The sequence below is a fragment of the Carassius carassius genome, chromosome 3, assembly GCF_963082965.1.
Source record: "Carassius carassius chromosome 3, fCarCar2.1, whole genome shotgun sequence".
Lineage (NCBI taxonomy): Eukaryota > Metazoa > Chordata > Actinopteri > Cypriniformes > Cyprinidae > Carassius > Carassius carassius.
This window is the reverse complement of record NC_081757.1, coordinates 38,594,111-38,607,944: the sequence shown is the minus strand read 5'-3', so window position 1 is coordinate 38,607,944 and position 13,834 is coordinate 38,594,111. Positions and strand designations below refer to the sequence as shown.

Genomic DNA, 13,834 nt, shown 5'->3' with positions numbered 1-13,834 from the left:
AAAATAAACACAAAACAGCGCACCAGCCCCTCACGGACGACTGGTGCGCGCAAATAAAAACCAAAACACAACTAAAAGCCCAGGCCTGGTCCTCTCTCGTCCTTCACTGTCGTCGCTCCAGTTTTATATCCTTCCATCTCCTCCGTGGGACTCAAGACCGGTGGTGGGTCGCAGGTGTAGCGGATTTCCCAATCACTCCACCGGCCTCGCTCGTGTTCCCACATCCCTCGGCCCCGCCCCACTCGTCACAGACCCCCATCGCCCCTCGCAGGCCGGGGGGTACCCTAGAGACTGCGCTCTACTCCCCTCCCCCCCTCCCTCGGCGGGGGGACCGCTCACGGGGACCTGCGGGAACCTGGGGGTAGGACAGACGAGGCGAGAGAAACGGAGATGGAAGGAGGAGCAACAGAGACGAGAGAGGGGAGAGAGGAAAAAAATAAAAAAAATTCCGGTTCCCAGACGCACTGCTGCTTGGCCCTCCACCGGCTGGGTGATCTCCTCCGCGGTGCCTGGCGGTGGCACTGGACGGCCCTCGGCGGATGGCACGACACTCCTCCCCCGCCCGGTGGACGGCGACGGCTCCTCCGGTTTTGGGCAGCCGGCAGGAGTCCCCCGTTCCCTGCACCTCCGGATACCTTCACGGAGGCAGCAGGCTCCGGCCCCCTGGCGAACGGCGCCGACTCCTCCGCTCCCTCACGGACGGCAGCCGTCCCTCCATATCGTGGGCGGTCGGCAGCGAGCTCGCCCGTCCCCGGCAACTCGCTCCAGTCCACCGCCTCGAGCGTCCATGGCGGCATCCTCCTCGCCTGCTCTGTGGCACCGCGGATTCACCACAGCGGCGAGGGATCTTCAGCAGCGCGTCCCTCCTTCTCCCGGGCTTCGGCACCACTGTAATGATTTACAACCTTTGTAATCTTCGGCAAGAAGGAGGCGGGAACCGGCGGACAATCACAATGAAACTTTAATAACAAAATAAACACAAAACAGCGCACCAGCCCCTCACGGACGACTGGTGCACGCAAATAAAAACCAAAACACAACTAAAAGCCCAGGCCTGGTCCTCTCTCGTCCTTCACTGTCGTCGCTCCAGTTTTATATCCTTCCATCTCCTCCGTGGGACTCAAGACCGGTGGTGGGTCGCAGGTGTAGCGGATTTCCCAATCACTCCACCGGCCTCACTCGTGTTCCCACATCCCTCGGTCCCGCCCCACTCGTCACATTCACCCAAAAAATTTTGTCATTAATTACTCGCGTATGTACCTGGATACATTGTTTACATTCAGATCAAAGTGTAAACAATGTGTACATACGTTGCATACATTCCTTACATATGTGATACTATCCAAAATGGCACTATATGGTGAGGCGGAGGAGACTAATAGTTATATAAAGTCATTATTTTTGTTTTCTTTGCGCACAAAATTTTTCTTATAGCTCCTAAAAATCACGGTTGAACCACTGATGTCACATGGATTATTTTAACGATGTCCTTGCTATGTTTCTGAGCCTTGATCGTGTAAGGATCCTTGCTGACTATAGGAGGGTCAGAGAGCTCTTGGAATGCATCAGAAATATCTTTATTTGTGTTCCAAAGATGAACTGTAAGGACAATTATAATAGCGTCCACTCCAATGGCTGATAACGTTCTGTTACTTTAAATGCTTTAAAGTTTGATGGATTCTAATTTGGCTGTCAATGTTTTTTGTACATCAACAACAACAAAAAACATTCTGAAAGTGATTCCAATGTTATCATTCCTCTGTGTCATAACCATTGTAGTTTTTTGTGGACTTTTTTCCAAGTTAGTACAACTGTTATCGTTATAGTTATCATCTTCTGTGTAAACAGACCTTTATGGTAATCAAATGTTATGTAAAAGTGTCAATGAAAATAAGAGTGCCCACAAACATGAAAAGGAAAATTGTTTTAAAAATCAAATTCAAGATGCATGTGCAAAGTTCTTGTATAATTTGTATTCATGTTGTTTTTATGCAGTTTTTTACAATAAGCTATCCAGGTTTTCAATGCATGTACACATACTGCATACTGCAGAAATAATACTATGTTAGTATGCTAATCCAACATAACCAGAGACTTTCAGCAGAATTATTTTATTACGAAAAATCTTGTGTTAAAGCATCATAAAAACGCAACCGTTTTGCCACAATAGCAGCTACTGCATCCAAACCCAACGCAACTATAATATGTGGTCATTGTAATATGTCTGCTTGGAAGGCTAAATTAAAATGTGTCAATAACTATAACTGAGCGGCTGGCATGTCAGGCTTCACGGATGGAAGAAAATAGCTATTAGGTCCATCTATAGAGGCATTCCTCTACAGTGAGCAGTGGAAGGTAGCACACACTGTCCCTCCGTTCGCTCTTTCAGCTGAATCTGCATTGTGCAGACTTACATACCATGACTTCACCATCTGACAGAATGGAAAGGGCCACTGCGGCTAGACGGCACTAACCCACAGAACACCAGTAAATTGTGCACACACTGTGGCAGAGCACTTATTAAAATGCTATCAAGTCTGCCCTTTAATGTGTTGATGGGAATTCCAGTGATGTTAAATATATCCTACAGTAATACCTCTGCCTCAGAGGCCATTTATTTCTACTAATACATTTCAAGTGGCATTATGAATGAACGCGCAGTGGTTTGCGGGCAATATTAGAATAAAGCTATTAGAATGTGCACAGATCTGCACTTTGAATTTCCACCAGAAATAGTAAACCATTGGGGCACCATTCGGATACTCATTTTAACATTATACAATTTGGGACACACTAATTTTAATTTTGAATACTATTTAGGATGGATAGCATCCACATCGGGTCTTGTGTGGGGCTAAGTTCCCATCATGCACAGTGCCTCAAATGCATAATGAGAAAGACTGAATTACCACTTTTTTATTCTTCTACTCATTACAATTAATTACTTTGAACAATAGGGTTTACAGAGACAATCATGGTTGTTAATGAGACACTGATTTAGTTTTTATGTTTGGAGCCAATTTGATTAATTTAAGTCTCAGTCCACACCCTTTATTACATTAAAACTTTATATTTGATTTCTAAGGGATACAGTCCAATAAGACACAGTCTGCCAGCTAGCAAATGACTGCAAGAAAAACATATCCCAGACATGAAGCGTGCAGTTTGCTGTTGTTGCTGTAGAGAGCTTCCAGCTATCAGACCAAACAAAAGGAAGCTGATGTCAGTGAGGAAACAGAGGGAAAGCTGGGAGCCAAACGTAACGGACTTAATTGCCACCCTATACAAAGAAAACCAGGAAGGAACCCCCATCTGATAAGCAGACATTACGCCTGTTAGTTGCATGGCAATCTCAGAAAACAATATTTCCCAGCATCCCTTATGGGCTTAACCTTTTCCTCGAGGTGCAAACACGCTCTCAGTGTCTCATACTTGCAGTAAAGACACTGCTTCATGAAAGACTGCTAAAACAAAAGGAAGCCATCATGGACAGAAGTAAAAACAGTGTGTTATCTAAGTGGCCTCAGTGAACGTCTCATACGAAAGTCATTAATTCACACAGAAGTGAGAGTGCGAGACAGAGCAGCTGAGGGCTGTCTTAGAGGTTGCCTGAACCTTTCCAGAAGGAAATTTATCTTAGGACACTCATGCACGTTTGGCAAAGCACTCTGGAGAATAACCATTTGCAGAGATGATTATACAGCTAGCTTTATAAGCTTCATTCTTTTACTTTGAGAAATAATATTCTAGTGAATATAACTAACAAAAAAAATGTACCATAACAGCAATGATCATTTTAAGGGGGAATGCTCAATTAATATAATATTAAAGTGATTTAAAAAAAAATTGCATTATCATTGACGTATTATTGAGTTATGCAACCCAGGCTCACTGTAAACACAATTAATAATCAATTAATAAAGACTGATTGTCGATTAATTAAGATTTTTTTTGCGCAATACTATGTTATGACATCAATACACTTTAACATAGTACATGGTTTTTAAACTAATACATATTTACATTTACATCACATAAGCAGCTCCTCCTCAAAACCATATGTATGGGTTTTCTGACATAGTAAACTTGCTCGATAGCATACCTGGTACAGTATTGCCTTGTAGTGCGAGGCACTGATGTACGAGCCCGGTATAAGAACTCAAAGACTTCAGCGAATGCATTTTTATCACATGTTAACACTATCGGTTGGGTTTAGGGTAGGATTTAGTGTAGGTGGTGTGCTACTTTCAAATGCAAAAGAGAACTAACCTTATAGCACAACTCACCAGACATTTAAATTCTGAATTGCTGCGATACGTGCACAACCAACATAGCAAAAGTTGCCATATTCACATTTGTTTTGGATAAAACTAAAATAACTTCTCCTACCACTCACTGGACATTATAATTAGAAACTGTTGCAAAACGTGCAAGAAGCAACGTCATAGAATTTGGCAGAACTGTTGCTATAGGCACAGTTTTTCTAATGAGCCTGGATTGGAATTACATTCTGAATGCATCTCTGTACCATAGTGTTGCCTCAATTTGCATTAACAATCTTAAAAACAAAGGTTCCAAAAGGGGGTTCTCACAGCAGTGTCATAGGGAAACCAGTTTTGGTTCCCAAAAGAAACTTTCAGTGAACAGTTTTTAAAAGAACAATATTTTCTTAGACTGAAGAACATTTTAATCATCTAAAGAAACTTTTTCCACTGTAAAGAACCTTTTGTGGAATGAAAGGTCTATGGATGGTAAAGGTTCTTTGTGGAGCCAGTGAAAAAGAACCTTACATGGCATTTCAAAGCAAGGTTTGTGTCACATTTTTAGAAAGACACCACAATGACTTTTGAGATTGTTTGGAGGATATCAAATCATTATACCGCTAATGCAGCAATGGATTCTGGCACCAAATAAATTATCTGAGTCAACCGCACATCTTCAGTCAGGACACTCTGCGGTCAATAGAATCCTGTGATGGGCTCTGAGGATCAACTTGCATTACAGCAGGGCAGAAATAGTGAGACAGAAGAATTGATATGTGAGCAGACAGGCTCAGAATAGACAAGTCTCGTGTTCAAGGAGAAAAGAAAAACACATGTCCAGGCCGATCAGCTGCTACCTGTAACAGGCCACCTGAAGCCATCTGTGGCCTCCTCACTTGAGACCAGTAGATGTCAGAATGCCTTTGATGTAGTCCCAATCATTTAGATAGAGAGAACTGAAAGTTTTTGCACATTCTTGTAAATGAGGGATCCAATTTTACAGTTCCATACCATAGAGCAGTGGTCTCAAACTCAATTCCTGGAGGGCCACAGCAGAGTTTAGCTCCAATTAAGGAAACAGGATACATTAAGACCCAGGGGGTGAAAACTTTTTGAATTTGAAAAAAAACAAGGTACAGTAAACTACTTAATATGTCTTCCAGGAAACATGCAAGTATCTTCTGTTGCTTCTGAAGGGCAGTACTAAATGAAAAAAAATGCTATTTCAACAAAATAAGAAAAATTTGTTCAAAAGTTTCATTTTGGAGCATCAGTGAATTTTTGAACCTTTTTTAATAGTTGTGTTTGAGTCCCTCAGTTGTCCTCAGTGTGAAAAGATGGATCTCAAAATCATACAGTCACTGCTGGAAAAGGTTCAAATATGCAAAAGATGCTGGAAAATGGAAGAATCTGCAGGACCTGGAGGATTGTTCTGAGGAACAGTGATCAGTTTAACTGTTCAGAACAAACAACGACAAACAACCATGACAAAAGAAAAAACGTATATCAGAGTCAGTAGTCAGAGTCGTAGATCATCCAGTTAACCACACACAGTATTAAGAACCAAGGGCTCACAAACTTTTGAATGGGGTTATTTTAATCTATTTTCTATTTTATTTTATTTATTTTTATTTTGTCTTTTGAACTAAATGTTAACATCCTTTATGTAAAATATCTTACTTGGGACAGTACTAAATAAAAAATAACATGCCTTTTGTATGATCTCTCTTATTTTGTTTAAATTATAAAAAATTTCACAGATTCTGCAAGGGGTTCCCAAACTTTTGAAAATTTGAATGTGAATGTGAATGTGAATTATATATATATAGTACAATCAAAGCAAAAGGTGGCTACTTTGAAGAACCTACAATATGACATATTTTCAGTTGTTTCACACTTTTTTGTTATGTATATAATTCCATATTTAATTCCACATGTGTTAATTCATAGTTTTGATGCCTTCAGTGTGAATCTACAATTTTCATAGTCATGAAAATAAAGAAAACTCTTTGAATGAGAAGGTGTGTCCAAACTTTTGGTCTGTATTGTATATATATATATATATATATATATATATATATATATATATATATATATATATAGCCTAAATATTGCAATAAGATAAAACAAAATAAGAACTGTCTATTTTGATTTAATGGTAACTTCAATGATATTGTGGTTTTCATATCAAAAATTATGTGCAATTCAATATATAATACATTTCAATTTTGTGGTACTTATCTTAAACTTGATATTCTGTTCTGTCGAATCAATCCAGTCACATTTATTTATATTAAAAAAATGCTTTACAATACAGACTGTTTCAAAGCAGCTTCAGATTAAACAGAAAAATAACAATGTTAATGTTCTAAACTCATCAATTATTTAAAAAAAAAATGTAATTTATATAAAACAGCTCTACAGAAGACAATCATTTAGCTTAGGTCAGTATCATAATCCAGCTAAATTTAGTTCCTTAATTGAGACTAAATTTATGATATTAATGAATTTGAATTGTTACAGATTTGAATATTAAAGCAGAATTCTGTAGAAAACACTGATGTGATGAAGAATAGGCATGACAAATTCTTATCTAGATATACAGTTAGCCAGATATAAGTGTTGATGCTTTTGTGAATCCTTCTTGCTGATCTATAGAGTCAAAAGCATCTTCACCATATTGTTTTTCAGCGAAGTAATTGTGAGTTCCTCCAATGATCATGCTCTCAAGAGCCTCTGCAAACATTCAGTAGGTATCTGCTTTTTAATGAGACTTCATTATATTTTTGAATTGAGTCTTGCACATATTCACCCATCTGGGCGACCTTTACAAAACTGCAGAACAGGAAGCGTGGACTCATGGAAAGGTGTTTTTACAGGGGAAAAGCAAAGGTCCACTGGTCTAATCTAAAACAGGGCTCCAGTCTGGCGTCTGTACTACATGTCATGTTTTTGATCCAGTTGCCACGGAGACCCTAAATATTGTGTTAAATGTATTTAAATGCTTTATTATGCTAGTTGATGATGAGCTCATGGAGAAATGTTGCTTTTATTTTAGGATGATGGCTTATTTAGTGTGTCTGACTGCACAGTTTAGAAACTGTGTACAAACTCCCTGAGCGCCAAACTTGTGTTTAAATCAAGCTTTACTGAAAGCCACTAATTACAAACTGAGATGCTCTGCCAGTAGATGCACTTTCAATCCAACGGCACGAGAATTGAAAGAAAAAAATCAGAATTGCGAGTTATTATCTCACAATTCTTTAAAAGAAATCTTCGCACTTGCAAGTTTATACCATGCAATTCTGAGAGAAAAAAAATCAGAATTGTGGGATTTAAACTCGAAATGAGTTAATAGAATTTATATATCTTTTGCAATTGTGAGTTCATCTTGCAATTCTGAGCTTAGTTAGAAAGTCTGAATTGCAAGATAAACTCGCAACTGTGAAAAAAAGTCTGAATTGTGAGATATAAACTCGCAATAGAGAGAAAAAGAGATTACATCTCACAATTCTGACTTTATTTTTCGCAATTGTGAGTTTATATCTTGCAATTCTAATTATAAAACTTGCAATTGCAAATTTATATCACACAATTCTGAGAAAAAACTCTCAAATTTACACAGTTGCATTGTGATATAACATTTTTTTTTTTTTGTCAGAAACAGACTTCAATACAAATCCAACTGTATGATTTACTTACACACTAAATAATTATACATTTTAGGGGTTTGTTCAAATTGATCTGAGTCCACCTTGTCTTGTCCTAGTCCTTAACCAACTGAGTTTTTGAGGGAGACATTCATTCAAGTCTTTTTTTATATTAATTTTATGCTCTTACTCTTTTTTTTATCTTTCATGTTACACATGACACAAATTCGTCTGTTCTCCAAAATGTCAAGAGTCCATTGCATGTTCCAGTACAAGTCCAACTTCATTCATAATCGCAGTCTGAGTCCGAGTTGGAGTCCCAGTCCCCCAGCTCTACAAATCACGTATGAAAAACAGTAATAGCAAAGGCTTATCAAAGGATACCAACTGCCATTTTGGTGAACACACCAAATAAGGGGACATCGTTGGCCAGAGTTTAAACAGATTCGAGTATAAAAACAAATTTATAGGTATAACAGATGCCCAACATCCAGATTTACATACAACCTGATTGTTTTCATGTCCTGCCAAAAAGCATTCTTTCCACACTATTTCTGTGCTTACATCAACATGGCAAAGCTCCTCAGTAGAAATTCCTTATTTAACAGTAACACATGGACTAACTTCTGACAAATGAGGGTGTTGGAGTATATAGTGAGCAGGACACACAGCCGGCAGACTGTGTTTGGCAGACGATATCTTCAGAGGGATGCTGCACTGCTGCACTGTAGTGGCCAACAGAACGGACCGTTATTGAGGAAATTCCAGCCAAACGGACACAAAGCTGGTGTAAATAAAAATGTGATGAATGTTTATCAGACTTTCAAAGTGTCGAATGATATGTGGACTGTAAAAACACGAATGTATCACCTCTGTCGAAGTGATTTCAATGTGTCTGTTATAAGAGTGTCAACTGATTTAAAATTGAATCATATTTTATTATTTGCAGATTAAATATGCAAGCCTGCAAAAACATGAAGGAGGAACTTGCAGCTTGAATTGAGAACTGCACTATTGTTATGTTTGAACTTTTCATTATATATATATATATATATATATATATATATATATATATATATATAATTAGGAAGTGTGAATCACGTCCTCATGAGGGAAAGAGATGTTTTCAGTTTTGAAAGACAGGAAGTTATTGCTCATCCACAGAGGAAGATGAAAGATGGAAGATGTTTTGTGGCTGCCTTGTTTGTCACAAATCTCAGTTAAAGACCAACCTTCACCAGAGTTTAAAACTACATCAAGACTCAAAGTCTGTATTTATAATATATCATAAAGACAGGCATAATATATTTGAATAGAATTTGAGATGACTAGATGGGTTGCATCATCAATATGTTGCTTGATTGATCCATCTCCAGACTGCAAACTTCAGGTTGGGTGCAAACAGTGGGGTGTTTAAAGTCCAAAAGGTGAATGTCCTGAATATCCAAAGGGTGAATTTCCAGTTTGCCAATATTCACTGTCTGGAATATATTTCTAAAATTCTCATTGAGCTCAGGACAAAGAAAACTGTGTGAAAATCGAGTGGTGTTAAATCTACTAAACTTCACACAAGTTCAAGAGCAGGTTACTGAACAAGCCACTGGTTCCTTGAAGAAACATTAAAGGGAGTTTTATCTTTCTCACACTGAGAACAACCAATCATTCATCTCTCTCTCTCTCTCTCTCTCTCTCTCTCTCTCTCTCTCTCTCTCTCTCTCAAGCAGTTGCATTTTCATTAAAAAGTTTAGATGAGTCTTATGTAGAAGGTCCGAAAAAGCTTAAATAATTCAACATATAAAGTGAAAATAAAGATAATGAACATACATGCAGCTTATTTAAATTTCATTTTTGATCATATTTCTAATGAGTGATGTAACAAGGTGCAATTTGTTTGTTTCTTATTCAACATACTGGACTTTAGACACGGTTGGTGTCATACTTACACGTGTCTAGTTGTTCATTGGAGACAGGCACAATGGCATCAGCAAACAAATAATGCTAGAGCTTTTCTCAGACCTTCACATTTTATATTTGAAAATAAAACCAACTAGCCACAAGCTGATTTTTTAAAGATCGTTTGACAAGAAAGTGTCCAATTAATTTGTTGAAACAATATTGCAATATTCACAATTGTTAAATGACAATGAAAAGAATGCCATTTTTAAAAACAGGTCAGACATTTGAAAAGGAGAAGCGAAGTAGCTTCCTCTTCTAGCTACTGTACACAAAGATGCCCAGCTAAACTAATTTAATCAAGCTTACTCAACTTAATCAGAATGAAAATACGTGTCAGATCAAAACAGATGATCGTTATAGATCAGTTGTCAGCTGTGGGCTACGCTTCTTCAGATTAAATGAACCAGACTTATTGACTCCGATAAGCCTATGTTTTGGCGGCACTAATTCAAAATGTTTACACACACACGAACAAAAAAAAAAATTGGCTACATTAAAAAGTTTTACAGCAACGATATAGCTACATTAAGCAGCATATGTTTCTGCAGGCGAAGCTGAACCGAAACAACCTGTCATTAGAATTCAATGGATAGAAATGATTCTGATCAACAGAGGAAAATACAGTAGCGATTCAACAGCAAATACTCTCCTCAGATAATACAAGATTACAAATACTCAACATAACTATGTGAAATAAGTAACAGGCACTTACTTTCGTCCTTGTGGGACTGAAGGCACAGGTACAGCGATGGTGTGACAGTCAGTGAGGAGTGAAAGGCTGCAGAAGCGCGCTCATGTGAGGCGGTGACTGTAGCTGCAGGCATGTGTGTCAGATCCGCAATCAGTTTACCTGCTCTTTCACAACACGAGACGAAATATACTGGCCATCTATCATCCACGGCTGGAGGCAATAGCTACATGACGTTTGAGGACATGCGAAGTTGGGTTTCCTATTGGCTCTGTGCAGTTTATAAGTGTTGGAGGCAGAGACTGTTCTATGTAAAATCACTTCAGCGCGGTCTAAATTAGCAACCTGCTGACTTCATCCAAGAATAAGGTAACCTATTTCACTCGCCCTATATATAGACTTCCAGAACAATAACAGGTGATAGTTCATGCTTTTTCATACTTGATAACACACTACATGTAGGCTAAGGATGCAAAGGTGAACAATAAAGCACTTAATCACTGATAGCATCTATCATCTTCTGTGAGCTTCTTACTTTATTTATTTATTCCTATTTCAACAGTTTAAGATGAACTCTTCCCAGCAGTGATATAAACTGAATCTTGGACGCTGAACGCCTTCTAATTTCTCACATTTAGACAATGGCGCCACCGCGTGGATCGAACACGCAGTTTGCCCATCAAATATAAGATTAGATTAGATTCAACTTTAATGTCATTGCACATGTAAGGTACAAGGCAACGAAATGCAGTTAGCATCTAACCAGAAGTGCAATAAGCAGTAAGTACAGGATATACAGTGTCTAACGATCTGTGACAAATGTACAATAAATATACAGATTTACAATTACAGATTTTTAATACTATCAGCGTGATAGGTGTACTGTGAACATACTATAAAGATGGATTATGTAATAAGTTTATGTACACTATAAGCAGAAACTATGAATATACATCATTTACACTAGTGCAATGGACATCAAAAAAGTGCAGGAAAATATTCCAGTGTGCAAATGGATGAACAGACAGTAGTGCAAGTAATAGCAAGTGTAACTGTTTGCTTGTTTGTTTGTTTTTTTGTTTGTAAACCAGATGTAGTGAGAGGGGGGTGAGGAGTGTGTTTGGTGTGTGTGTGTGTGGGGGGGGTTGGTCAGGGTGAAAGGAGTCCTTAAGAATGCTGGGAGCTCGACGTAGACAACATTTTCTCTGGATGTCCTCAATTGCAGAAAGTGTTGTCTGTGTAATGCGTTGGGCAGTTTTCACCACCCTCTGCAGTGCCTTGCGGTCGGCCATGAGCAGTTCCCACACCAGACTGTGATGCAACTGGTCAGGACGTTCGATCGCACACCGGTAGAAGTTCACAAGGATGGCTGAAGACAGCTGGTTCTTCTTCAGTGTCCTGAGGAAGAAGAGGCGCTGCTGAGCCTTCTTGACCAGGCTGGAGGTGTTTGTGGTCCAGGACAGGTCCTCCGAGATGGTGGTTCCCAGGAACTTGAAGCTGGAGACACATTCAACAACCATCCCGTTAATGTGGATGGGGTCATGCGTGCTTCCTTTCTTTGTCTTTGCCTTTGTCTTACTGATGTTAAGGAGCAGGTTATTGTCAGCGCACCATGTGGCCAGGAGCATAGGCGCCGATACGGAAAATACCGAGCACCCACGGAAAATGAGCACCCACGTGCATAGGCGCCGATACCGTGGGTGCTCCGGGGCTCGAGCACCCACGGAAAATACCGAGCACCCACGGAAAATCAGCACCCACGTGTGCCAGTGCCAGACTGCCAGTAGGCTACATTTATTTAAAAGTTAAACATTGCAGTTGGAGCTATGAAGCGTCTGCCACACTGTGATTGGTTATGTTGTTGTCAGTGGCAGTGACATAACCAGTCGCATGCATGTTCCATATCCTATCCACCAATCACAGCGTTTCTGAAAACGTCCCATCCCCCACTATACAGTGCCGTGCGAGTATGTAATCATTTATTGCTTTCCGTAATCACTAATCATTAATCAGACTAAGAGTTATTCGTTCGCTATGAGACCTTGAGTAACAGCTGGTAGTACAGAGGGAAGAGAACGCAGGTCAGTATATCGCGATATACACTGTACATATTGTATAGACACACTAGGTAAGAAGTGAGCGCCACACATTGTATTTCTGTTTTTGATAGACAGTTTAGTTAAGGTGCCGGATGCACTGAAGATTTCGGTTTATTTTCTACATTTTGCTTTGGTTAGATTAGGTTTAGATTAAGGATTGTTTTCTTATATTTTGTTCTTTCCTTTGGCGCCGCTTTCGTTCTTTTCCCATTTTATTGTTTGTTTGTTTACATTTTCACCTTGTACATAGCGCACATTATTATTGTTATTTTACTGGATCTAGTGGCTTTGGCTTTTTGTGAATAAACGTCCAGTATTTTTTCTCTTTCAAAGTTTTGTCTGTCATGTTCTTCCACCTCATTTCATACCCAGCAGTAGCTACGTTAATATGTAAATGTTACGGTACATTCCCTAGACTCCTTAAAGTTCGTAACAGGGTTTAAATGGGAACATTTTTCTGCTCAAGTATAGGCCTATATACGGTTTAAAAGAGGAAAAACTAATGGACACAAAAGTAGCCTACTTTTGGACAGAATACGAGTTCTTTGTTAAATACATAAAATAAAAAAATATTTTTTAGTCTATATGAATAATGGATTCGAAACCTCAAAGAAAAGCCATGCCACATTCAAAGGAAACCTCGAAACATAAATGAGGTAGACATTCCCAGAAACTCATTATTTTAGTCGCAACAATCGGTTAATGGAAACGCTGTCCTTTCGCAATAGTTTTTTAATCAATATTTACAAAACATTAATTTCCCAAGAAGCTGAACGCATTATTGGTTACGTGTCAGTTAAACTTTTCATCTCCAATCCTGTTTGTATTTTTGAGAAGTGACGCTGTTGTGTTTGTTTGTATCGGCCGCTGTCCATTAGCCTAAGGTTCTGAAATGCAATATTTTTTGAATAGCCTAGTCTATTTTTTTATTTTTTAAATGGCGTGCGCCCTTGAGCACCCACGGAGAAAAACATAAATCGGCGCCTATGGCCTGACCGAACATGCTGAGGTCTGTTGGTCAGAAAGTACATAATCCAGTTTCAGAGCGAGGTGTTAATGTCTACATTTACAAGTTTTGTGGTCAGCTTGGAGGGAATGACAAACAACATCCGTACATATGTGTTGTTATTGTCCACGTGTGTGAGTACCGAGTGCTACACTGTGCATACTGCCTCCTCT

At 39.1% G+C, this 13,834-nt stretch overlaps 1 protein-coding gene across 1 annotated transcript in view; it reads right to left on the bottom strand.

The window, feature by feature from the left end:
* Positions 1 to 10,680, bottom strand: part of mical2a (microtubule associated monooxygenase, calponin and LIM domain containing 2a) — a 61,317-nt gene extending 50,637 nt beyond the window's left edge. The window contains exon 1 of the mRNA XM_059537786.1: positions 10,581 to 10,680. The gene's annotated coding sequence lies outside the window, so the exon portion shown is untranslated. The remainder of the gene's footprint in view (positions 1 to 10,580) is intronic.
* Between the last annotated feature and the right edge of the window lie 3,154 nt (positions 10,681 to 13,834).